Consider the following 27353-nt stretch of genomic DNA (forward strand, 5'->3'; position numbering starts at 1 on the left):
TTTCTGTTTCATTCCCCAGATTCAGGAAGTTTTCTTCAAATAAATTATTTCTTGAAATAAATTTTCTGCTCCCTGGGGATTCCTATAACACCAGTGTTATTACATCGGATGATATCCTGAGTTCCCTTAACATATTCAAGTTTTTATTCTTTTTTTATTTTTGCTGTTCAGTTTGGTTGCTTTCTATTACTCTGTCTTCCAGTTCTCTGATCCATTATTGTGCTTCCTCTAGTCTACTATTTATTCTCTTGAGTGTATTTTAAATTTCATTTATTGACTTCTCATCTCTGCTTCTTTTTCCTATTTTCTATCTTTTTGTTGAAGGTGTCACTATGATCATCCACTTTTTTCTCAAGTCCAGCAAGTATCTTTATGACCATTACTCTGAATTCTCTACCATGCATATTGCTTGTCTCCATCTCAGTTAGTTGTTTTGCCTTATTTTGTCCTGTTTTATTTGGGACATATTCCTCTGTCTCCTCATTTTGTCTAACTCTCTGCATCTGTTTCCATGTGTTAGGAAGGTCACTTATGTCTCCTCATCTTGAAAATAGTGACCTTATAAAGAAGAGGTCCTGTAGTCCTTTCCTGCATGATGTTACCTTCTTACCAGAACCTGATGCTTCAGGGGTGTCCCCTATGTGTTTTGTGTGTGCCCTGCTGTTGTGATTGAGCTGCATTTGCCTTCAGTCAACTTGGCTGCAATTGCCCTCTTTGCCTGTTGTGGGCAGGGTTTGGTCTGTGTGTGGTTAAAGGGAAATTCTGGGGCTGTCTTGGTCTTGTAGTTGGGTCAAACCAGATGCTTCCCCTCAGCCTATTTTTTGGAACTGTGGTCACCTGGCACTTCAGGGCAGTCTCCCTTCATTGTCCCAAGAAAGGCTTTCATTGGTGAGTGAAGCCTGTGGAGACACCAGATGTCTGCTCCAGTCTGTCTGTTGGGGTTGCAGAGACCCTGAACTACAGGGCTCTTTGTGCTGCCTCCTGTGAGATTTTTGTTGGTGACAGGCTAGCAGTCAGATCAGATGTTTGCACCCAGCCCACTGCTGGGGATCCATTTAAACTGGTGTGTGTAGTTATCTTTCTCTCTCTAAGGGAAGAGTCAGTTTGGAGTGCTGCTAGTCACTAGCAGGTCTGCTTGCAGAATGAGATGCTTTGGAGGGACTCCTGCTGATTGGAGCAGGCTAGATGGGGCTGATCGGCAGGAGAATGTGGGAGCAGGGCACAGGGTGTTAGCAAGATAGGTTCACACTGGTTCCCAAAGGTGTCTGAATATCTAGGCTTGAGGGTGACGGTTGGGGAGAGAAATGATGTTAACCAGCTATTCTGTTCCCAGAGAAGTCTCTTAAAGATCCCTGCCTCTCCAGCAAAGTTCTGAGATTAGTAAATAAATCCCCTTCCCATATAATGCAAGTACTTTTAAAATGGCTGCTGCTTTGCTATATCTCAATGGAGTTGTTTGTTATGCTATCTCTTAAAGGGTGGGAACTATTTCCTGTTGCCCTCTGGCTCTCCCAGAGCTGAGCCCACTGAGTTTTTTTTGTTGTTGTTTTTTTTTAAAGTTTATTTATTTTTGAGAGAATGAGACAGACAGAACATGAACGTGGGAGGGGCATAAAGAGAGGGAGACACAGAATCTGAAACAGGCTCCAGGCTCTGAGCTGTCCGCACAGAGCTTGACGCAGGGCTTGAACCTAAAGCTGTGAGATCATGACCTGAGCCAAAGTGAGACGCTTAATTGACTGAGCCACCTGGGAGCCCCTGAGCCTGTTGAGTTTTAAAGTTGCTGGTGTCAAGCCCCACTGATTGTAAAAGCTCAAGAAGATAAGCCCCTCTTGTTTTCAAAGCCAAATGTTACAGGGACTGTCTTCCCAGTGCAGGTCTCCTATTTCTGGGGTGCCTGATGTGATTCTGTTCCTCTCTGTTCTCCATGGTTGTGGTATCCCTTGAGTTTGTAGTTAGTCTCATAGGTTAGTTTGGTTCCCACCTGGGACTCCACCCTTCCTACCATTTTTTTCCAGTGTGGCCTCTTCTCTACAATTAACTGTGGAGAGTCTGTTCTGCCAGTCCTAGATTCGTTTTATGGGTTAGTTACAGTGATGTGGCTGTTGTCTGGGTGTATCTGTGTGAGGAGGTGAGCCTAAGATCTTCATACTCCACCATCTTCCCAGACTTCTCTCTGATTTTTTATACCTTCTTGAGTTTGGTTTGGTAATTGTACCTTTCTAGGATTTTTCCATTTTATCCAAGTTGTCTGTTCTATTGGCATGAAGATGTTTATAATATTGCCTTATAATCCCTTAAATTTCTGCATGGCCAATAGTGATGTTCTTTCTTTCATTCCTGTATGTTTGTGTGTATTTGTCTTTATCTGTCCATCTATTCTATTTTTAACATTTGGGTTCCTTTATTTTCTGTTTTTTTTCTGTTTTCTATTTCATTGTTTTCTGCTTTTATGCTTGTTATTTCATTTCTTCTGCTTGCTTTCATTACTATAATTTGCCCTTCTTTTTCTAGTTTCTTAAGGTAGAAGCTTAGGTTATTGATTTGACACTTTTCTGATAAAGACTCTTAAAGCTATAAATTTACTTTTAAGTATTGCTTTAAGCTACATCTCATAAATTTTGAGATTTTATTTTTGTTTTTATCAAATTCAAAAATTTTATTTTTGTTTTTATTAAATTAAAAATATTTTCTAGTGTCCATTGCAAATTCTTCTGTGATCTATGGATTTTAGAAGTATGTTTTTCAATTTCCAAATATCTGAGGATATCCAGGATATCCTCAAAAAAAAGATATCCTTTTTTGCTACCTTTTAGTTTCTAATTTAATTTCATGTCATTGAAAAGCATTCTTTGTTTGATATAAACATTCTTTAAATTTTTTGAGACTTATTTTATGATTCAGCTTATGAAATATTCTGGAGAATGCTTGTTTGAGAGGAATGTGTATTCAAGCACTGTTTGGTGGAATATTTTATAGATGTCAGATTGAATTGGTTGATATTGTAGGGGAATTAAAACTTCTACCCTCTCAGGGTCTCTGGCTGGGCCTGAGAATCGTATTGATATAGAACAGACTAATGGGGAGAAAAGCATAGAGCTTAACATTTACATGGGAGCCCCCATGTGGAAATAAAGACCCAAAAGGTGGATAGGCTCAAGTGCTTATAAACCAGATTGAACAACGTAGCAGTTGTGGGAAACTAAAGTAAGTGGAAGACTAAAAGAAGGTAAGAGTTACTTTAACAAGGTCTGTTTGTATAGATTTGTCTAGGCCTCTATTCAGTCTTTGGTGATGAGAATTTTTTTTTTCTTCCTGGTATAGGAAGGGTGTCTTTCCCATTGGGAGTTTTATCTGCTGCTTTCAAGAAAAAAAGGAAAGGTCAGAATGCCTTTCTTGCATCTCTTGTTTTTCAAGTGTCTTTAGCTCAAAATAATTCTTATGCCAAAATGGCATATTTCGGGGTGCCATGTTCTGCTACTCTCCAGTAACATTGTTCAGATCTTCTATATTCTTGCTGATTTTCTGTGTAGTGTTCTATCAGTTATTAAGAATGAGGTATTCACATATCCAGCTACTGTTGAATTATCTATGTCAGTTGTTGCTTCATATATTTGGGGGCCGTCTATAAGTCTGTATACATTTATAATTGTGATATATTTCTGATATATTGACCCTGTTTACATTATGAAATACTCCTTTTTGTTTGTAGTAGTAGTTCCTGTTTTAAAATATATCTTGTCAGGTATTAATATAACCATTTCAGCTCTCTTATGATTGCTGTTTGCCTGGTATATTTTTTACTTTTCTTTTCCTTTCAAAATTGTCTTAAGATTATTTTAATTTTAGTGTGTTTTTTGTGTGCAGTATGTATTTAGATCTTGCTTTATTTATTCAAACTGAAAAACTCTGCATTTTGCTAATAGAAATCAAAGAAGTAGACTGATGGAGAATCTTGGGACAGGATTTTGAGATAGGATGTTCAAGGAAGGCCTCCTTGTGACAGTGACATATAAGTTGAAACCTAAGGATTAGAATGAATCCGAGTGTGAAGAGAGGAGGGGAAATAGCATTGTAGGTAAAGGGAACAAAATGAGTTATAAGACAGCTTGACGTTTTTGAATAACTGAAAGAGAAGTATGGTACACAGGGAGAGAGGGGAACATGGGGACAGATGAAGTTAGAATGTTAAAAGACAGCAAGGCCATGCAGAGTCTTGAAGACTATAATCAGGAGTTTATATTTTATTCAAAATATGCTATGGGAATTCCAGCAAAGATGACTAAGTGGGAGGGTCCTAGGCTCATGTCATCCCATAGATACAGCTAGATAATACCTACATCAGTGTAAGTAGCCAGAAAATGACCCAAAACTGACAGAACAGACTCTCCATAGCTAAATGTAGAGAAGAGACTACATCAAAAAGAATAGCAAGGGTAGAGATGCAGTCCTGAGCCAAACTGATCTGTGAGACTGTCCCTGGAGAGAGAGGGACACTGCAGACGTAGAGAAGAGCAGACCACCACGCCAGGCACCCCAGACATGGAGGACTCTCACTGGGAAGACAAATCCATTTAAGATTTGGCTTTGAAAACCAGAGGGGCTTAACTTCCGAGGTTTTTATTTAAGTTTATTTATTTTGAGAGAGAGAGAGAATGAGCAGGGCAGGAGTGGGACAGAGAGAGAGAATCCCAAGCAGGCTCTGCAACATCAGCAGGGAGCCCAACATGGGGCTTGAACCCACAAACCATGAGTTTATGACCTGAGCCAAAACCAAGACTTGGGCATTTAACCAATTGAGCCACCCAGATGCCCCTTAACTTCTGAGTTCTTAAAACTAGTGGGGCTTAACAACTGGAACTTTAAATATCAGTGGGCTTGGCTCTGGGAAAGCTGAAAGATGAGAGTGCCCGGCCTTAAAAAGACAGCATAACAAACAGCCTCGCTGAAGCAGCAGTTTGAAAAGCCTGGGGTGTATGGGAGGGATATTTGTTTATTAATCTCAGAGAATGTGCTGGAGGGGCAAGGATCTTTAGGTGACTTATCTAGAAACAAAGAGCTGGTGGGTGTCATTTTCTTCCCCTGTCCCCCAGCCTGTATATCGGCAGGAACCAGCATAGCACAAACACTCTCCACCTAGCTTGCTAACTGCAGGCCCCACCGCCATGCTCTTTTGCAGATGCACCCACTCCAACCTGGCCTCTGCAGTAGTCTGTCCAAAGCAGTGCCACACAGGCAAGGCAGTATGCAAGCAGTCCCAATAGAGTTCAGCACCACCCCAAATTATCTTGCCCAGAAGAGAATGGAAGAAAACCACACACACCAACTCACCTGTAGCCCCAACAGTGGGCTGGGGCCAGACATCTGATATGACTGCAGGCCCCACCCACCAATGAAAACTTTTCAGGGGACAACACAGTGAGAACACCTTGCACTTTGGTTCTACTGCAGCTCTGGCAAATGCCTAGTCTGACCCAAATCAAGTCCAGTTTAGCTTTAGACTAGCTCGCTAACGACATAGGGACCAAATCCTGCTCCTGGCAGGCAAAAGAGCGATGGCAGATGACTGAAGGCAAATATGACTCAGCCACAACAGCAGGTCTCAGGCAACACACACAGGAGATACCCCTAAAATGCCAGGTTCTGGTGAAGAGGGGACACTGCCCTGCAGGATGCCACAGGGTCTCTTTCTCATACTTTCAAGATCAGGAGGCACTTTCTTAACTTGTAAAACCAGATGCAGAGATTTAGACAAATTAAGGAGACAGAAAAATATATCCCAAATGAACGAGACAAAATTACAACAACAGACCTAAATGAAATGAAGATATGTAATATGCCTGATATGGAATTTAATGTAGTGGTCATAAAGATACTCATTGGATTGAGAAAAGAGTGGAGGACTCAGACCCTTAACAAAAGAAGTAGGAAACATAAAAAGAACCAATCAGAGATGAAGAACTCAATAACTAAAATGAAAAATACACTAGGTGGAATAAACAGTAGACTACAGGAAACAGAAAATGTGTCAGCAGCTGGAGAACAGAGTAATGGAGCAAATCAAGCTGAATAAAAGAGAGAAAAGTAATAATAATAAAAATAAATTAAGTGAATTCAGTGACACCATCAAGTATAATAACATTTGCATTAAAGGGATTCCATAAGGAGAAGAGAGAGAAAGGGGGACAGAAAATTTATCTGAAGAAATAAAAACTAAAAGCTTCCCAAATCTAGGGAAGGAAACAGACATCCAGATCCAAGAGGCACAGAGGGCCCTTGACAAAATGAACCCAGAGAGTTCCATAGCAAGACACACAGTAATTAAAATGGCAAAAAGCAATGGCAAGGAGCTTTTTTTAAATCAGCAAGAGAAAAGAAGACAGTTATACAGAAGGGAAACCCCATAAGGCTATCAGCTGAAATTTCAGCAGAAGCTTTGCAGGCCAGAAGGAAGTGAAATGATATATTTGAAGTGCTAGAAGTGAAAAACCTGCAACCAAGAATACTCCAGCAAGGCTATCATTCTGAATAGAGGGAGTGATAAAGAGTTTTCCAGACAGGGGCACCTGGGTGGCTCAGTCAGTTAAGTGTCCGACTTCGGCTCAGGTCATGATCTCATGGCTTGTGAGTTTGAGCCCCATGTAAGGTTCTGTGCGACAGCTCAGAGCCTGGAATCTGCTTTAGATTTTGTGTCTCTGTCTCTCTCTGCCCCTCCCCTTCTCACTCTCTGTCTCTCTCTGTCTTTCAAAAATAAATAAACATTAAAAAAAATTTTTTTTTAAAGAATTTTCCAGACAAACCAAAGTTAAAGGCATTTATCACCATTTAGCCAGTCTTACAACAAAGTTAAAGGGGACTCTGAGTGGAAAAGAATGACTATAAATGGGAGAAAGAAAAGTAGGAATCACAAAAGCAGTAAAATTAAGTCTATCTATAAAATCAGTGAAGGGTTTCAAAAAATAAAAGGATGTAAGTTATGCATCATATACCTTAAATGTGGGGGAGAGGAATAAAACTCTATTGCTTGTAGAATGGTTCCAAACTTAAGTGACCATTAACTTAATATAGAATGCTATATGCATAAGCTGTTATATATAAACCTAATGGTAACCACAAATCAAAAACCAGTAATAGACAAAAAAAAAAAATGAAGAGAAAGGAATCCAAGTATATCACTAACGAAAGCCAGCAAGTTGTGAGAAAAGAGAGCAGAGAACAGAGAAAAAAACTACAAACTTTAGTATGGAATCATTTAAATATTTGAAGAAGAGAAGAAAGATGATCCAATTTATGGGTATTAAGTTGAATCTAAAGCCTGGTAAGCAAGAAATAACATTTCTGAAAATTTTTATTCAAATTAAATCTGACTTAGACCCTCTTTCCTGCTGTGGTGAGAAATTTGCTCTCAGTCATCATGGGGACTGAGTCATCAAAGACCCCAGAAAAACAGAAGGAAGGCCTCTAACTTTGACTTTGTCATGATCATTGCTAATAGTATGTAGATGTTTGTCCACATGCACAGTGCTTTGTTAAAAAGATGACAATTTTCTGCTTTTGTGCCACCCGGGGGTTCAGGAATCCTGGTCCTTTTGGTACACCACAGAACCATCAATTCTGAGTTCTAATTCTTTCTTAGAGTTACTGTTTGTGAGGGTAGTACTCAGTTCTCTTAACTAGACTTTTGTCTTTTTCTTCCCTTTACCAATGTTTTGTTTTGTTTTGTTTTGTTTTCAGAAGTTACTCGTATTGTCATCATAAGCCCTGAGCATAGTCTCACTTAGATTTTTACAAAAGACAGGAAGAGCAGTTATTTCTGATTAGCTTCTGTGAAGAGAAATAAACCAGCCTAAGGGTATAGAAAATACTGGAATATAGTATTTTATAGAGAAAGAACATGAATGCCCTTTTTTGGTAAGTGACTTTTGAGTACAGTCCTGAATGCAATAAAGAAAAGCATTTCAAGCACAAGGAATAATAAATATAAACTACCTAGGGATGAAGAATAGTTGATGTTTTTGAGGAATAGTAAAGGACAGGTCATTGGAATGGACAAGGAAGGATGGAGGGGTTTAGTAGATGAAGAAGCCATATGCCAGAGCATGGAGGGCCTTGCAGTCTGAGGCAAGGACTTCAGGATTTTGCTGTGAGGGAGACCATGGAGGATCACTTCTGGTTCCTCCGTGAAGAATAGACTATAGAGGCAGAAAGGTAGAGGAAAGCACTGCTAAGGAACTATTGCATTTATTCAGGAGAGAGGTTATAGTAGTTTGGATGAGAGTGGTTATGGTTAAAGTAATAAGAAATGATTGCATTTGGTATACACATTAAAGATAGAGGTGATAGTTAAGGGATTGCATGTGTATCACAAAAGGAGAAGAAAAGTTGAAGATGAATCAATGGCTTTTTGGTTGAACAGGTTGAATAGTGTGCACTGGGAATTGAATAAAAAATAATACTTATAATATATTGTGATACCTGGTACAAAGTGCTCAGTACTTAGTAGGCTTTAAAGACATTTGTCCTTGACATATCAGACAAAGGGCTAGTATCCAAAATCTATAAAGAACTCACCAAACTCCACACCCGAAAAACAAATAATCCCGTGAAGAAATGGGCAGAAAACATGAATAGACACTTCTCTAAAGAAGACATCCAAATGGCTAACAGGCACATGAAAAGACGCTCAATGTCACTGGGAAATACAAATCAAAACCACACTGATACAAAACCACAGTGATACACTGATACACTGGGAAATACAAATCAAAACCATACCACCTCACGCCAAAGTGGCTAAAATGAACAAATCAGGAGACTATAGATGCTGGCGAGGATGTGGAGAAACGGGAACCCTCTTGCACTGTTGGTGGGAATGCAAACTGGTGCAGCCGCTCTGGGAAACAGTGTGGAGGTTCCTCAAAAAATTAAAAATAGATCTACCCTATGACCCAGGAATAGCACTGCTAGGAATTTACCCAAGGGATACAGGAGTGCTGATGCATGGGAGCACTTGTACCCCAATGTTTATAGCAGCACTTTCAACAATAGCCAAATTATGGAAAGAGCCTAAATGTCCATCAAGTGATGAATGGATAAAGAAACTGTGGTTTATATACACAATGGAATACTACTTGGCAATGAGAAAGAATGAACTATGGCCTTTTGTAGCAACGTGGATGGAACTGGAGAGTGTGATGCTAAGTGAAATAAGCCATACAGAGAAAGACAGATACCATATGTTTTCACTCTTATGTGGATCCTGAGAAACTTAACAGAAGGCCATGGGAGAGGGTAAGGGGGAAAAAAAACTTACAGAGAGGGAAAAATACTGAGAACAAACTGAGAGTTGATGGGTGGTTGGGGGGAGGGGAAAGTGGGTGATGAGCATCGAGGAAGGCACCTGTTGGAATGAGCACTGGGTGTTGTATGGAAACCAATTTGACAATAAATTTCATTAAAAAAAACAAAGATGAAAAAAAATACCTAGTATCCAGGCCCTAGCCTATGACCAATAGGATCTTTTGAACTGAGGTCAGGTAAAGCTTTAACCTGTTAATGATAGGCTTTAGCATAAGACATTAAAGATCGACAGTAGCTGGCTATATTAGCAGGGGATAACAGAAGACCAACAGAAGGTTGTATGACAACACACAATGGTCTAAGGGTGACTATCTCATATGGCGTGAATTTTATGTTTCCCAAAGAGGGTACTGTGAATATTCAGCAGAGCTAGAGATAATACTCAAGGCAGTATAGTATAGTTTTGATAGGGAAAAATCTGTTACAAGATGGCCAACAGGACTGCTAAGGGAATTCCAGTCCCTGCCTGAAGACTCCCCTTCCAGGATTTCCTTCCTACCCGCTTGCCACTGTCACTACTAATGAGGAATGCAGAAGTAACATACTATAAATTGTCCCCTCTGTTGATGCTCTGGACTCAGACCTCTGGAAAATGATCTCCTCTTGGTGTGCACCAGTGTAAAATAAACCTCCTGCCTTCCAAGATCTCCGAGTGCTGCTTGGTTCTTCTGCTGGGTGATCCAGACCAGTTTCCATAACAGTTTCTTTCAGCAAGCTTAGAGATTTTAACTTTGAGGATCCTATTAGTTCTCTCAACCTCATCTGATGTCTTAGGGTGCTAGGGACACTGATAATCCTAAAATGTTTGCAAGGCCATTATTAAGACTTGTAGGATTTGCCCTGTGAAGTGGGTGCCTAAATCACTGGAAATTATGTAAGGTATACTGCGAATGGAAACATGTTTTCTAATAGTTTCTTTACCACGTAAGGGCATCAACCTTACAGCTAGGGAAAGCTTCAACCCATCCAGGATGATGAGGGAGTATAAGGCAAACTGACAGGCCACAAACACCCCTCTCCCACCCAACCAGATGGGATATGTGTGATATTCCTTGGGCACTCCTGGCTGCCCATGAACAAAGGAAAAGGGTAAAAACAAATGGTTAACTGATAGAGATCATAGTCCTGCAGGACCTAAGTCTCCATCACCTGTCCATAGTGATGTGGAAAACAAAGGCAGAAGGAAATGGCAGATAGAACTAAGTTTCCTTATAACCTGCAACCCATTGACAAATACATGAGGCAGGCAGAGTAAAAAGCCTCTCCGGGAACTCCTTACTGTCTTAATGCTAATGCTTTGGTAGAGGGAAAACAACCAGGCTTGACAATAGCTAGGTCTCCACTATCCTGTAAGTCTTCTTTAGCCTATGAAAATCTCACTGGAAACTTCCCCTGGAATTTACCTGCCCCAACCCCATAGTATGTAACCAGTCTCTCCTCATGGTCCAGGGGCAGTTTTTCTGCCCACGGGTCCTGTCCCCATACTTTAATAAAATCACCTTTTTGCACCAAAGATGTCTTCAAGAATTCTTTCTTGGTCATTGGCTCCAGACCCCATGAACCCCACTGTCACCCCCAAAAAGCCTCATCACAGGAGACATATATACAGTAACAAGAGCATACTGATAACCCATACCTGGGGGAAATGAATGAAGTCCAGGCTCATGTGTTCCAAAGGTCCAGAGGGAGAAAGTTTGAGGGCTCTGGGAACATAAATAGTTTTTCTAAGATTACAGACTTGACAGGTCAGACATTGCTGATAGACTGTTTTTGAAATTTTATGGAAGTCTCCTCACCAATGTTTGTAATTTGAGTCATCATGGTTTCCCACCATGGGGGAAAAGAAATGCAACAACCAAACAATGGGATTTGCTCAGTAACTAGAAGAACCAACTTGGGTTTCTCATAGCCTTCACTGTTCATTGAATTTACAGCCCATTTAATCTTTCTAATTCAGGAACACACAACTGCCGTGTCATAAGAACATGAGGCAAAAGAGGTCATTTTTTGCAGGAGCAGAATGACCTTCATCTACAGATGAATGTTTACAGATTCTGTTGCTTCTGATTTGCATGAAACTCACCTAGAACATTACCTGATATTATGCTTCAGTCCTTTTGGTGTGAGCCTCAATTGTGATGACAGTAATTTCAGAAGGTAGAAGAATAGCAGTTAGAAAACTGTTTTACTTGAATATTTTTTACTGGAGTCCCAGTGAATGTGAGAAAACCTTTTTGTTTCCATAACAATCCAAAATCATGAACGACCCCAAAGGCACACTGGCTATCAATATAAACAATTTGGCATTTTGATATCTAGAATGTTCTGGTAAGGGTATGAAGTTCTGTTTTTTGGCATGAGTTAGCTTGTGGGTGATTTCTCTTTTCCAGTTGTTCATATTGGGTGGTAACAGCACAGTAGCCTGAAATTCCCTTTCTCATTTTTATGACATGATACATTAACACACAAAATTAGATCAGGATTAAAGGTGTGTCTTATAAATAAGGATGAGGTGTTAAGAAATGGTATGTTAATTACCTCACAGTCATGGGGCTCAGCTTCATTATGCAGGGGTGGTAATGTAGCAGGATTGAGAATGTTACAACATTTTACATGTAGATTAGGTGGTGAAAACAAAAAGATCTCATAAAAGATTAGTGGGCAGTGCATAGAAATACTGAGTTAATTCAGAGTTAAAAAGCTTCTGACAGCTGGTAGAGTTTGAAAACAAATGTCATTTCCTAAGGTTAGATCTGTGGAGCCTTCTACCAATTTTGCAGCTGCAGGTATAGCCTTAAGGCAGTAAGGACAGGCTCAAGCAACTCAATCAAGTTGAATGCTACAATAGGCAGTAGCTCTATGTTTACTGCCATGTTTTTGTGTGAGCTAGGGGTCTTGATTATCTCTCCTGTACAAATAAGGTAAAAGGTTTTGAATAGACAGCCCTAGTGCAGGTGGCTCTTGTGGGGCTTGTTTTAATTTTATAAAGGCCTATTCATATTTATCGTCCCAGGAAAGGATGTGAAGACTGAAATTTTAGTAAGCGCACAAAGTAGGAAACAAATAAGGAAAAGTTAGAAACCCATTGTCTGTAATAACCAGGTAGACCTAAAAATCCACAAAGTTTGGGATCTAGGAAACTCCTAGCTTGGCTTAATTCTTCTTGAAGATAGCTAGAATCCTTTAGCACTTAGATTATGACCTAGGTAACTGTTTTTTAGCTGTTACAGCAATTAAATGGAATCTTTTATGGAAGCCCTTTTCGTAACTGACCACAAGAAGTCATCCACATATTGTAAAAGGGTCAATTCCCAGTGAATTGGAGTGTACTTAAATTTTGGTGGAGCACTTAGGAGAAATAAGAAAGGGCCTCCATGAACCCTCAAGGCATAACTGTCCAAGTATACTGTTGACTGTTCCAAGTAAAACCAAATAGATACTGCCTATTGGAATCTACAGGAATGCTTAAAATGGTCTCCAAGAATAAACAATTTTGACTCTGGTGGAATTTGTGACAAAAGAATATTCAGGTTTGGAACAACCAGGAAACAGGAAATAACTACCTTGTTTATAGCTCTTAAGTCCTGGACAAATTGCCATTCCCTCCCACTATGTTTGTGGAAGACCCCCCCCCAAAAAAAAAAAAGAGTATTAGAGGAGCTAGTACAGGGAATGATTAACCCCTGGATAATTAGGTCTTCTATTAGTGGTGTGATACCTTGTATGGCCTCAAGCTTTAACACCTATTGGGGCAATTTAGGAAGAGGTTAGGTTTTGTCTATTTGAATGTTTATATGCTCTACACTTTTTATTCTCCCATTGTCAGTAATCAAAGTAGCCCAATGAATGCCAGGCACCTCAATTAAATTAGGAAACTTCTGCTGGAATCCATCTTCTGTATCAAGGACAGATTGTAAAGAACATTAAAGATCTGGGGCATGTGGGGGCATTAGGCTCTTGATTTTGGCTCAGGTCATGATCTCATGGTTCATGGGTTCAAGCCCCATGCTGGGCTCTGTACTGACAATGCAGAGCCTGCTTGGGATTCTCTGTCTCCCTCTCTCTCTCTGTCCCTCCTTCCCATGCAAAAAGTAAATATTAAAAAAAAGAAGAACATTAAAAATCAGATTCAGGTTAGTAAGGGAACTCTAAGGTGAAGTCACCATTGGAGGCAAACTGTATTCACATTTGAATTTAGAAAGGAGATCTCTAGCTAATAGACTGACCAAGGCTATCCTGTATCACAGGGGAGAAAGAAATGTTTTTCAATGAAAGGGGCCAGAGTCATTTGTACTTGTTGAGATATAAATTCTCTCTGAACTTTATTAGATACCCCCTAGTATGGAAACTTCTCTTTCACTCCAAGGGAATTGTTGTCCTAGGAGAATGGGGTTTAAAGTAGAAAACATAGCTCTCATATTCACCATTCTCCTTGGCTATTTAAGGATATTACTGGTAGTAGTTTACTGGAAGGTCCCTGTCAATTTTGGGAGGAACCCATATAGGTATCTGATTATTAATAAACTTGTATAGGACCTTATAGGACAATTTTTTCGCCAGTGCCCTAATTAATTACAAGTGAGACATCAGCTCCTGGGCCAGCTTATTGATAATGGACTCCCAGGGGGATGCAACATGGGTGGCTCAGTGTTAACTGAGGTCTCTGGCCTAGGAGAAGTTGTAGTTGTAAGGCCATTAGTTTATGACCTTGGTCCAAAGACTTTCAAAGTTTTCAGTATGGTCATGAGTTCAAAATAGGCCTCCTATCCTATTTTGTCTTTTTATTAATCCACAAATGTCAGGGGATAATCCATTTACAAATAAGGCAGCTAGAGAGATTGGGTAGACTTATTAATTGTATTGAACAGAACGCCATTGGAAGAATGCTTTCAAATGGACCTTGAAGTCTGCAAAAGATCTTTCTTTTATTTGCATTCTTGAATAATAGACCAATCAGTGCAAGCAGGGAAAACTCTGGGAATGGCTTGTAAAAGTTCAGTTGCTATTTTGTGAGTCCTTTTTGGTTGAGGATCCTGAATATCATCTTTGAGGGTTTGCCATCTTGCTTCCTGCATCCATTTTTGGGCTTCCCCAGGTTCAACCAACATGTACATAAGCTGATAAAGATCTGGCAGCTCGGGATCACAGGCCTTGTTAGAAGGTGAGAGAAGGACAGTAAAGCATCCCCCAAAGTGAGAAGGCACTTTGAGACTGGAAAACAAAGCAAGCCACTCCATATAGTTTACACAGTTTTATTCGGGGTTGTTATGGAACCTGGTCTGGATCATCTGGCAGAAGAACCAAGTGGCACTTGGAGATCTTGGAAGGCAGGAGGTTTATTTCACACTGGCGGGCTCAGAGGAGATTGCTCTCCAGAGGTCTGAACCCCGAGTACAAGCATGAGGGACAATTTATAGTCTGTTACTTCCACATCAGAAGTAATTTGATGCACGTGGCAAGTGGCGTAGGGAGAAGAACCCAGAAGTGGAGTCTTGGGGTGGCAACTGGAATTCCCCTATCAGTCTTGTCAGCCATCTTATAACATAATTTTTCCTTATCAGGGTAACTTACCGACAGGGGGAACTGAGCAGATGACAATCCAGCTGTGCAGTTATTCTCTGCAGGGTCTTAACCTTAGTCCACAGATTTTACAGAGGAAGAGGATGCACAGAATAACAACGTAGTGAGATCAAAACACCTCAGAGAGTTTGCACACACCTAACTGACAGCTAACCTTTTTTAAATAAATGTTTATTTTCAAGAGAGAGAGTGAGAGAATGCAAGCAGGGGAGGGGCAGAGAAAAGGGCACAGAGCATCCAAAGCTGCCTCTGCACTGGCAGCAGTGAGCGTGATGTGGGGCTTGAACTCACTAACAGTGAGAACATGACCTGAGCCAAAGTCAGATGCTCAACCAACTGAGCCACCCAGGCACCTCAGATTAACCCTTAATTACATCTTATGGCACCACCTCTTCATCAAGAAGGGGAAAGACTGTATTATCTCTAACAGATTCATGGGAGGCCAAAACAAGCCTCCCCATATCCTAGCCTTGGTGGGCATTTCTAACATATGTATATTAACTTCCAAGGGACCAAGAGCCCATAGCCCTAAGAGAGGTCATCAAGTGAACCAAACAAAATGGAGGGCCAAAGAATGAGTCAGTATTGTCAGCACTTCTAGAAGCCTCAATGAAAACTATAAATTCTTCAAAAAATTTTTGTGCTTCCTCTATAAGTTTAAAAATTCTTTAACTATGGCTCTTAGTTCTGTCTTTCACCAAGAGATGAAAGAGGTAACTGAGGGGGTTGATATGTACCTTGAGATAATTTAATTTAATTTTTTAATTAAGTTTATTTATTTGTTTTGAGAGACAGATACAGTGTGAGTGGGGGAGGGCAGAAAGAGAAAGGGAGAGAGAGAATCCCAAGGAGGGTCCAAACTGCCAGCACAGAGCCCTAAGTAGGCCTCAAACTAGGGAAACTGCAAGATCATGACCTGAGCTGAAACCAAGAGTTGGACACTTAACCGACTGAGCCACCCAGGTGCCCCAGAGGTAACTTAATTTTAAAAGGCAACTGTTCAGGGGCACCTGGGTGGCTCAATCCATTAAGCATCTGATTCTTGGTTTCAGCTCAGGTCATCTCATGGTTTGTGGGTTTGAGCCCTGCAATGGGCTCTGTGCTGGCAGCAGAGAGCCTGCCCTCCCCTCCTCATGCTCCCTCTCTCAAAAATAAATAAACATTAAAAAATTTTTTTAAATAAAAATATAAAAATAAATAAAAGGTAACTGTTTAACAGTTTCTCAAGGGTAGAAATTCAGTTCAGAGAGAAAATTAGTAAAATGTGAGTACTCAGGTAAAGAAAAATAGAGAAGAGCAGCGGTAGTCACATCAATCATATCATACTTTATTTTAGGTTCCTCTTGTGTTTTTAATTATTCATTAGCCTTCTGTAATGAATCTCTGCATGAAGCTATTTTAGAACCTTAGAGCCTTTTGGAAGTTTCTGCATTCTAATTAAAAGATGTATTCCATTCCATTCATTTAATTCAGGAATCCTTACTTTCAAGTGCACTTCTGAAGTGAACCATCTCGTCACAACTGGAATGTTCCCCATAATGGCCACTGTAATTCTAGGCTGTTTTTGGTAAAATGTTGCCATTCTTGTAAATATTCACAGCTCCTGGTACCACAGATTTTAGACATAAAATAATCATGTGTGCTGGAAGGTGATGCACCTGACTCTAGAATTTAAGGATCCCATTAGCTAAGCCTTTGGGTCTCTGGGAGCTGAACTAATACCTAAAAGGGATATGGTGCTGAGTTCGGGATTGTGCATGTTTTACAGCGTGCCTCACTGCACAGACATTTTCTTGAGGCAAGTGACTTACCAGCAACCTAACCAGTTCTGTAGCCAGCTTATCCTAACATGGTAGTCTTTTGTTAGGAATGCTTGCTTCCTTGCTTCCCAACAGCTCTTAAATGCTTGACCCTTGCCCAGCAACTTTTACAGCTTTTTGGCCTCCAAGATCCCAGCTAGCAATAGTCTTTATTTACAAAAAACAAGACAAATAAACATGCACTTGAGCACATCAGGACTAACCAAAATATGTCACTGTGGACTGGCCAAAAGAAGTCCCCATGTGCACCACAAGCAATTCCATGCATGGACTAAGCTAGCAAACCCCAATAAATGAGGACTGCAAATGGGAAATGGGAAAGGATTCTAATGTGGAATTGCAGACTAAACCAAGGGCTATAGACTAGTGCTCCATCAGAGCCTCCTGTGTCAGGCTACAATGACTCATTAACCCTGGACTGGAAAACCAATTAGAACAGTAACTCAAACACAAAACAGAATGCAGCTAAAACCAAGAGGGACTTACCAACAGCCCTCAGAAATGACGAGATAGACTATGAACTAAAAAGAGTTCTCAGAGTGCCATGCCTATGTTTCTCCTTGTCTCCAAATGCCGTCAGAAGTTCACTTGGTATCCTGATGTTGTCACCAAATCTGTTAAGAAACAAAATTTTATCAAGAAATTTGAAGATCTAATTGGCTTTTTTAAATGACTCATGAATCAGGCTGCATTCCATCTAGCAAGCAGAGGGGAATTCCACCCAAGTTAAATAAAAGGAAGGTTTCTAAAAGCAAAGACCAGGCATATAAAAAGGAATTTATTAGCCAGGAATGCACTGTTTAAGCAAGGTCACCTCTCTAAGGGGAATGGAATGGGGTTTTCAGTAAATTTCCTAATACTGCCCAGGATATTCCATTGAGTGATTCAAGGTTAAATTCTCAAAAGCCTATAACTAGGTCAGTTAGATATTAAGTCTTGTTTTGTTGACATGGGGCCTTAGCCTAAGTAACTCCATCATGGGCCTATGATTTTCTCTTTAACAATATGTATGAATATCTCACAACTTAGCATCATATTTAATGATGAAGGACAGAATGCTTCCCTGCTAAGACCAGGAACAGTAGAAGGATGTCTACTCTTACCACTTCTGTTTAACACTATACTGGAAATTCTAGCCAAAACAGTAAGATAATTTTTAAAACTTATAAAGGAAAACATAAAACTGTGATTTACAGACTACAAATAGGAAATCCAAGGAATTCACAAGAAAACTATTAGAACTGGTCAAAAAGTTTAGCAAATTCACAGGAGAGGAGATCAATACACAAAAATCAACTGTATTTATATAAACTAACAACAAACATTTCAAAAATGAAACCAAGAAAACAACTCAATTAACAACAGCATCAAGAAGAATATAGCAACACTTTTCTAGCTATGCTTCTGTGTCAAGAGAAACAACAGAAAAATAAACTATTGGGACTACATCAAATAAAAGCCTTCTGCACAGGGAAGGAAACAATCAACAAAACAAAAAGATAAGCTACTCAGTGACAGAAAGTATTTACAAATGACATATCTGATAAATGTTTAGTATCCAAAATCCATAAAGAACTTACACAACTCAACACACACACAAAAAAATAATCCAATTAAAAAGTGGGCAGGAGACATGAACAGACAATTTATCCAAAGGAGACATACAGACGTATGAACGGATGCTCACCATCACTCAACATCAAAGAAAGGTGAATCAAAACCACAATGAGGTATCACCTCACACCTGTCAGAATGGCTAAACTCAAAAACACAAGAAACAACAAGTGTTGGTGACAATGAAGAGGAAAAGAAAAGAAACCTTCTTGCCACTTGGTGGAAATGCAAACTTGTGCAGCCACTGTAAAAACTAGTATGGAAGCTCCTCAAAAAATTTTAAAAGAGGTTAAAAAAATATACTGGGTACTTGCAAAGAATACAAAAACACTAATTTGAAAAGATATATGCACCCCTATATTTATTGAAGCATTATTTACCATAGCCAAAATATGGAGGCAACCCAAGTGTCCATTCATGGATGAATGGATAAAGAAAATGCAGTGTATGTGCACACACACAGGCGTGATGAATATTATGCTATGTGCAAAAACATAGATGGATCTAGAGGGTATAATGCTAAGTGAAATAAGTCAGAGGAAGACAAATCATCTAACTCAGATGTGCAATTTAAGAAACAAAACAAATGATCAAAGAAAAAAAGAAACAAACCAAAAAACAGACTCTTGACTATAGAGAATAAACTGGTGGTTACTAGAGGGCAAGTGGATGGGGGGAATGGGTGAAACAGGCTGAATAGGATGAAGAATACACTTATCATGACAAGCACAGAATATTTTATAGAACTGCTGAATCACTATATTGTACACCTGAAACTAATATAATGCTGCCTGTTAATTCCACTGGAAATTTGAATAAATATATACACATTTAAAAGAATACAATACATAGAAACATTTAACAAAAGCATAAGACTTCTATATTGAAAACTACAAAATAATGCTGACAGAAATTTTTAAAACTCTAAGTGAAAAGAAAACATTTTGTTTTTGTGGGCTAGAAGACTTAATATTAAGTTGGCAAATTGATTTAGAAATTCAATACAATCTCTATCAAAATCTCAGATGGCATTTTTGCAGAAAGTGACAAGCTGATTCTAAAACTCATATGGAAATGCAAGGACCCAGAATAGCCAAACAAGCTTTAAAAAGAACAAAGATGAAGGACTTATATTATGTGAAATACCAGGAAAGTCTTCCCTAAAGGATATCTATGCTTAGTCCACTGAAAGAAATGGGCAGGACACTCATTTCCCTATTAGTAACTTGAAGTCAGGCTGATGACACCATCCTTACTCCCCCAGCACCAAGAAATACTTCAGTAATAACATGTGACCAAGGAGTAAGGTGCCATCTCTCGAGGTGATGCTATAAATCAACCAGAAATCTATAGTCATTATAATTCTCTCCCTTGACCTGACCAATTAGAGAAAACTCAATCATCTGCTTAGTCCTTTTGTTTACAAATTCTTTCAACTGTTCTATCTAAGCAATAGGCTATTTGTTATAATAACAAAATTATGGAATTGACATAGTGTCCAATTTCTATAGCTATGGAAATTAGTCCACAGTGTCATTAAGTTAACTTGCCCTACATCACCCAGTAAACAGTAACTTGTTGTGTACTAAGGATAAGAAGAGCTTAAAAAGTGAATAATCAAGTTCTAAGTCAGTATCAACTAGTTCTGATACAGCATTCAATTAAACACTATAGAGGATAAAACAAGTATTTCCCTACTGTTGGGAAGAAATCAATGCTCTAAAATTTTAAGGGATATATGCAAGTATAGTCATTTGATGATGATTTACTGGTGGCTACATCCTGGGTGGCTCAGTAGGTTGAGCGTCCAACTTCGGCTCAGGTCATGATCTCACAGTTTGTGGGTTCGTGCCCCACATCAGGCTCTGTGCTGATAGCCTGGACTGCTTCGGATTCTGTGTCTCCTTCTCTCTCTGCCCCTCCCCCGTTCATGTTTTGTCTCACTCTGTTTCTCAAAAATAAATAAATGTAAAAAAATTTTTTTTAAAAAAACACAAAAAACAAAACTGGAATACAATGTGAAAAAAGAGAAAATTTAAAAAGAGGTTAGAGTGGGAGAGAGCCAAAGCATAAGAGACTCTTAAAAACTGAGAACAAACTGAGGGTTGATGGGGGGTGGGAGGGAGGGGAGGGTGGGTGATGGGTATTGAGGAGGGCACCTTTTGGTATGAGCACTGGGTGTTGTATGGAAACCAATTTGACAATAAGTTTCATATATTGAAAAAAAAGAGAAAATTAATTTTACACAATGATTTACACAATTTTTTTTTCTTTTCAGATTATATTGAAGTGATTGTAAATGTTGGAAATGAAGAACCAAGCCCACTTAAACAGAGCATTTTTGTAGTGTTATTTTGCTATTGGGGAATGATCTTAGGAAGAAAGCTTTTCTTTTTTTTCTCTTCAAAAAAAAAAAAAATGCCACTAAGAAAGAAAAGGCAAGCGATTAAAACAAGAGAATATCTTTGCAACATATATAAACAGTATAAAGTTCGTATCCAGAATATGTCAAATATTCCTACAAATTAGTAAGAAAAATAAATCAATAGAAAAATGCATCAGAGACTCAAAAATAACTCATAAAAGAATATCCAGGTGGCCAATACATATATGAAATATGTTCAATATCATTCATAATCAGAGAAATGTAAAACAAAACTACAGGATACAATCACACGCCAACAGAAAGTCTGAAACATAAGAGTTTGACAAACACAAAATACTGGTAAGGTGACAGTGCAATGGGAACTCTCACACATAGTTGGTCAGAGGGAAGATACAACTGTTTTGAGAAAGTGTCATAATTAGTAAATTCCAATGACACTATCACTCCATTCCTAGGCATGAAATGAATAGAGATGTGTGTACAGTTAACAAGTACAAGAATATTCAGACCAGAGTAAATTATATCCCCAAAGTGGAAGAAATTCTTATGTCCCTCAAGAGAATGGATAAATAAATTATGATACAGTCATCCAATGGAATACTATAAAGTACTTAAAAGGAATGAACTACAGATACACAAAAACAACATGGGTATATCTTAAAAACATAACACTGAGTAAAATAAACTAGACAAAAAAGAATGCATATCATATTCAAGCACAAAAACTTTTTAAAAAGTAAAATTACATACTGCTAAATTATAAAACTGAATTATCTCAAAAGACCACTAAATTTATTATTTTTTGTTGTTTTTTTATATATGAAATTTATTGTCAAATTAGTTTCCATACAACACCCAGTGCTCATCCCAAAAGATGCCCTCTTCAATGCCCATCACCTACCCTCCCCTCCCTCCCACCCCCCATCAACCCTCAGTTTGTTCTCAGTTTTTAAAAGTCTCTTATGCTTTGGCTCTCTCTCCCACTCTAACATCTTTTTTTTCCTTCCCCTCCCCTATAGGTTTCTGTTAAGTTTCTCAGGATCCACATAAGAGTGAAAACATATGGTATCTGTCTTTCTCTGTATGGCTTATTTCACTTAGCATCACACTCTCCAGTTCCATCCACGTTGCTACAAAGGGCCATAGTTCATTCTTTCTCATTGCCACGTAGTACTACATTGTGTATATAAACCACAATTTCTTTATCCATTCATCAGTTGATGAATGGCTCTTTCCATAATTTGGCTATTGTTGAGAGTGCTGCTATAAACATTGGCGTACAAGTGCCCCTAGGCATCAGCACTCCCTTATCCCTTGGGTAAATTCCTAGCAGTGCTACTGCTGGGTCATAGGGTAGGTCTATTTTTAATTTTTTTTAATTTATTTTTATTTTTTTTTTAATTTTTTTTTCAACGTTTTATTTTATTTTTGGGACAGAGAAAGACAGAGAATGAACAGAGGAGGGGCAGAGAGAGAGGGAGACACAGAATCGGAAACAGGCTCCAGGGTCCGAGCCATCAGCCCAGAGCCTGACGCGGGGCTCGAACTCCCGGACCGCGAGATCGTGACCTGGCTGAAGTCGGACACTTAACCGACTGCGCAACCCAGGCGCCCCTATTTTTAATTTTTTGAGGAACCTCCACACTGTTTCCCAGAGCGGCTGCACCAGTTTGCATTCCCACCAACAGTGCAAGAGGGTTCCCGTTTCTCCACATCCTCACCAGCATCTCTAGTCTCCTGATTTGTTCATTTTGGCCACTCTGACTGGTGTGAGGTGATATCTGAGTGTGGTTTTGATTTATATTTCCCTGATGAGGAGCAATGTTGAGCATCTTTTCACGTGCCTGTTGGCCATCTGGATGTCTTCTTTAGAGAAGTGTCTATTCATGTTTTCTGCCCATTTCTTCACTGGATTGTTTGTTTTTCAGGTGTGGAATTTGGTGAGCTCTTTATAGATTTTGGGTACTAGCCCTTTGTCCGATATGTCATTTGCAAATATCTTTTCCCATTCTGTTAGTTGCCTTTTCGTTTTGTTGATTGTTTCCTTTGCTGTGCAGAAGCTTTTTATCTTCATGAGGTCCCAATAGTTCATTTTTGCTTTTAATTCCCTTGCCTTTGGGGATGTGTCAAGTAAGAAATTGCTGCGGCTGAGGTCAGAGAGGTAAAAGACCACTAAATTTAATTATATGTACTAAAAACAGAAAATAGAAAAATTTTCAAGACATATTATTAACAAAAGTAAACTGTAGAATAACATGTATGATGTGATTCTATTTATGTAAAATATACTTTGTATATTATATGCCTAAAATATTTAATAAAACCTACTGTTAATAATGGAAAGTTCTATAATCTATTCAATTCAGTAGCCACATATGGCTGGCTGCTGGACACTTAAAACATAGTTAATCTAACTGAGGAATTGCATATTTTATTTAATTTGAATTAATTTCAATTTAAACAGCCTCATGTGGCTAGCGTTTACAGCATTAGACAGTACATTATGGATATATAGTGATTTCCTCTAGAACAGGGTTTCCCAACCTTGGCCCTAGTCACATTTGGGACCGATGGTACTTTGTCACAGGGCTGTTCTGTACACTGTTGACATTTAGCAGCACCCCTACCCTCCACCCTCCAGATGCTAATAATACCCTCTCAGTCATGACCAAATTATCTTCAGTCAAAATTATCTTTAGACCTTGCTATATATTCCCTGGAGGGCAAATCATTCCCAATTGAAAACCACTTGCTCTAGAGATAGGAAGAAAATGAAGGAAGAGAGCATTGTAACATCTTTCTCTGTTTCTGTTTTGTCTAAATTGTTTAAAAGGATCAAGTACATAGATATTCTTTATGTAATTAATAATTTAAAAAGGAAGCCTACTTCCTCATGGATAAAATGGGAAGTATATATCTAAACTCTTAAACTGTGAATATTAAAAACGAAATAGAAACAAATCAATTTCTTGCTAAAGTTAAAGAATGAAAGTTATTTCACATGAATAGTTACTAAGAGCAGTGGAGGGATAAGATGGAATCTAGAACAAAAATCTATAACTAGGAGAAAGTTATTTTTGCCATTCACAAAAATAGGTAAAACAGAAGCAAGAACCATTTAAGGGACATAAAATGAGCCTGGTTTGGGATACATTAAGATGGAAGAACTTGTGGGCTATTTAAGTAGAGCTGCAGCTTCTAGCCAGAAAACGGTAAAAATTAGAATTAAAAATTAAAGAGTTCTCAATACATAGGTAGTATTTGCAATGATGAGCCTTCGGGGAAAGCAAAATGGCTACAAAGAAACTCTGACCCTAACTGAGAAGTGAGAAAGAGGACCACAGGAGAGCGGAGAAGTTGTACCCAGAGAGACAGAAAAACAAAACAAAACAAAACAAAAAAAAAAAACAGAAGACAATGGGATCATGAAAGCCAAGAGAAGGCTTTAAAAAAAGAGTGCTAAAGTCTCCTTAGATCTCATCTTTACAAAATATAATAAAGAAATATTAAGTAGCCTATTGGCACAAGAAGAGATGAAAGAGATTTAATTCAGTAAAGAGTGAGGTCAATCTCAAAGCAGCACTCACCATTAAAGGAATAACTGTGAACTGAGAAATCACTAGTCCTACCAGTCATCAAAGGAAGGCTGTGCTAGAATAAAACCGCAGAAGTCTCTTGTACCTCTGTCATTCTTGCCTACTCAGACAGCAGCAGGCCTCAGAACCTCAGCTGTCCTTTGGTCCTCAGGAGAGGAGCAGACAACAGTCTCCCTAGCAAACATTTTCTGAAAGGTCTGTAGCACTCTGGCCTCTGACCAAAGTAAGGTGGATCCCTTTTGGACTACGAAACACACAAACCACAGTTAATCAGAAACTCTCATGCTTGGGCTCCAGACTCTTCATTCTTGATGCTGCTTCCAAAGATTAAGTTTCCATAAGTGAGTCTGAAGTACTAAATTAGGTTAATGGTCCATAAAGCTCAGACTACAATGTATTTTTATTGTAAGCTTCTAAATCTAATGTTTACCTGTGAAAACACACTTTTGCATTTTGTCATTATTTCAGAAAGCCCTAATCCAGATCTGAGTTCATGAACTACACTAAGTCTGGGAAGTTCTGAAACTATAGGTAAAAATTAGTGTGCAGATTTTTAGGGAGAAAGTCCTTGATTTTCATAACATTCTCAAGGTCTGTCACCCAAGGGTTAACAGTCATTTTAAGTGCATTTTTTCCTCCCTAGAGTCCTATTTATGATCATTCGTTTATTTTTTTATGTTAATTTATTTGGAGAGAGTGAGGGAGGGGCAGAGAGAGAGAGAGAGAGAGAGAGAGAGAGAGAGAGAGAGAGAGAGAGACTGACTCCCAAGCTGGCTCCACACCGTCAGCACAGAGCCCAATGAGGGGCTCAACCCCACAAACCATGAGATCATGACTTGAGCAGAAATCAAGAGTTGGTCGCTTAACCAACTGAGCCACCCAGGCACCCCAATCATTCATTTAATAATTCCCATTCCCATTAATGGGAATAATTCCCATTAATAATTCCCATTCATGTGGGAAGTTCAGGTAGATATATCCACTAGGAACATGGATATAAGGCTATAGGAATAAACTTAAGAGAAAGATTTGAAAACAAACAAACAAAATAGTTTAACAAACCATAAGCCTATAAACAGTTGTTAAAGTATCAGGAGCAGATAGGATGCATCCTCCTACAGGATAGTATTCTAAAAAGGAAAATGGAATTACATCAGGAAACACATACAGGAGAAAGGTAGGCCAATGATGAAGAACCAGAAAGCGAAGTTGGTAAAAAAGGAAGAACCAAGAATCATTCATTAACTGTGCTTCTGTTAACAGGAGAAAAAAAAAAAAAAAAAAGGTAAAAATACCTAGATTTGGCCACTAGGAGGACCCCGACCACTTGACCACACAATTTCAGGGAGTTAGGTGGCGTAGACTCACTGTGTCAAAAAATGAAGGGAAGTGCTTGCCAGTGAAACCAAGAAGATAAAGAAATTGACAGCTCTGAGCCCATAACGTACAAGGGAGGGTTTGGTTATTACTTTAGTTAAGTTTTGATGGCATTAAATTCATGAGGTAAGGAAAGAAGGACTTTTCAGAGAGGAATATCAGAGAAGGTAGACCTCCTGGGGGTTTGCGGATCTTCCACATTACAAAAGCATTTTCAGAAAGGTACTGAAAAGTTCCCTCAAAACACAAAATTTTGGCTTTGCTCAATACCCGTGGTCTTTTCCTACCACTTCTCTGAACCCTCAAATGCTTTCCAACAAAATTATTTTCCCGGTTTCAAAAGCATAAAGAATCTGTACAAAATTTAAATAAAACTCCACAAAGCATCCTCAGCCTTGCAAATGCTGGCTAAGACATCACTGGGGACCCCCACACCCCTCCTCAGGGTGCACCCTCTATTCCACCTGTCAATGAGAAAGCCCCTCGACGGCATACAGCCCCCACAGGGCCCACCAGGCCGTGCCTTGCGGGTCCTGAGCGGCGGCTCCGATTGGACAGGCCTGAAGGGAGGGGCGGACACATGCCCTAAGTCACAGCAGCTACAACGACAGTCTCATCCACGGCCCACTCCCCCACACCACCGCTCTGCCTCACCTCTGGGAACACCAGAGCCTTTCCAGAATCCTCTGGCACTGCCCCTTCCGGAAGCTGCCACAACAAGCCCCGCCCCCTCCTGGCACCTCCCACAAGTTTCCTTCCGGGTACTGAGCTCCTGGAAGCGCCCTCCAGGAACTTCTGTTCCAGGTGGGGGTTACTGACCTTAAGCTTATAAGCAGGTAAATATATTATTTAACGGGCGCCGGTAACTGCTGTAAAGAAAAACAAAGCAGGGAAAAGAGAAGGGAGATGAGTGAAAAATTCCTTCCTAGTAGTCATTAGTCCCCTGAATGATAAGGGCTTTCCTATAAAGTGGTATTTGATCGGCCTGAAGGGAATGAGGGCAGTAACTACCTAGGAGAACATCCCAGGAGGAGGGACTAGCAAACAAAATAGCGCTGAAGAAGGTAGTGTGGCTGGGGCAGAGGCATCAGGAAGGGTGATGCATGCCAAGGCAGGGTCTCCCGGACCTGATAAGGATCGGAGGTGTCCACCAGCGCTCATCATGACACTGGACTGCCGGTGTGTGATCCCGAGTCACCACTGCAAAACCAGCGGCCGGAGTGACAAGTCGGGCGTTGGAGGAACAGTAACATTGGACCAAGAAACAGGCAGCTCTGTCAACCACATAACGTAATTATGTTTAGGGGTGCCAGATCATATATGGGATGCCCAGTTAAATTTGAAGTTCTAACAGGCAACGAATAATTTTGTGGCGTATAGCTCAGGCAAAATTACTCGTTGTTTATCTGAAATTAAAGTTTAACTGGGTGTCCTGTATTTTTATTTGCTAAGGCTGGCAGCAGAAATGCTACAATTCACACGCGAGGTTTGGAAACTTAGGAACAGTACCGCGCCAATCATTGGAGCCTGAGGCAAAAGAAACATCTGCCTCTTACATACGTGTGTTAATGTTTATTGTTCTTAAAGATTAGTTTTAAATACTGAAGAACTGTAAAGTTG

At 39.5% G+C, this 27353-nt stretch overlaps 1 long non-coding RNA gene across 1 annotated transcript; it reads right to left on the reverse strand.

Moving 5' to 3' along the window:
- Nucleotides 1–13063: 13063 nt before the first annotated feature.
- LOC111560818 lies at nucleotides 13064–27331 on the reverse strand. Its single transcript, XR_006598704.1, has 3 exons — nucleotides 26388–27331; nucleotides 17247–17374; nucleotides 13064–14993 (listed from the first exon to the last, which is right to left on the reverse strand). It is a non-coding gene; the product is annotated as an uncharacterized LOC111560818 (long non-coding RNA).
- Between the last annotated feature and the right edge of the window lie 22 nt (nucleotides 27332–27353).

The sequence above is a fragment of the Felis catus genome, chromosome A1 (assembly GCF_018350175.1).
Source record: "Felis catus isolate Fca126 chromosome A1, F.catus_Fca126_mat1.0, whole genome shotgun sequence".
NCBI classification, from domain to species: Eukaryota; Metazoa; Chordata; class Mammalia; order Carnivora; family Felidae; genus Felis; species Felis catus.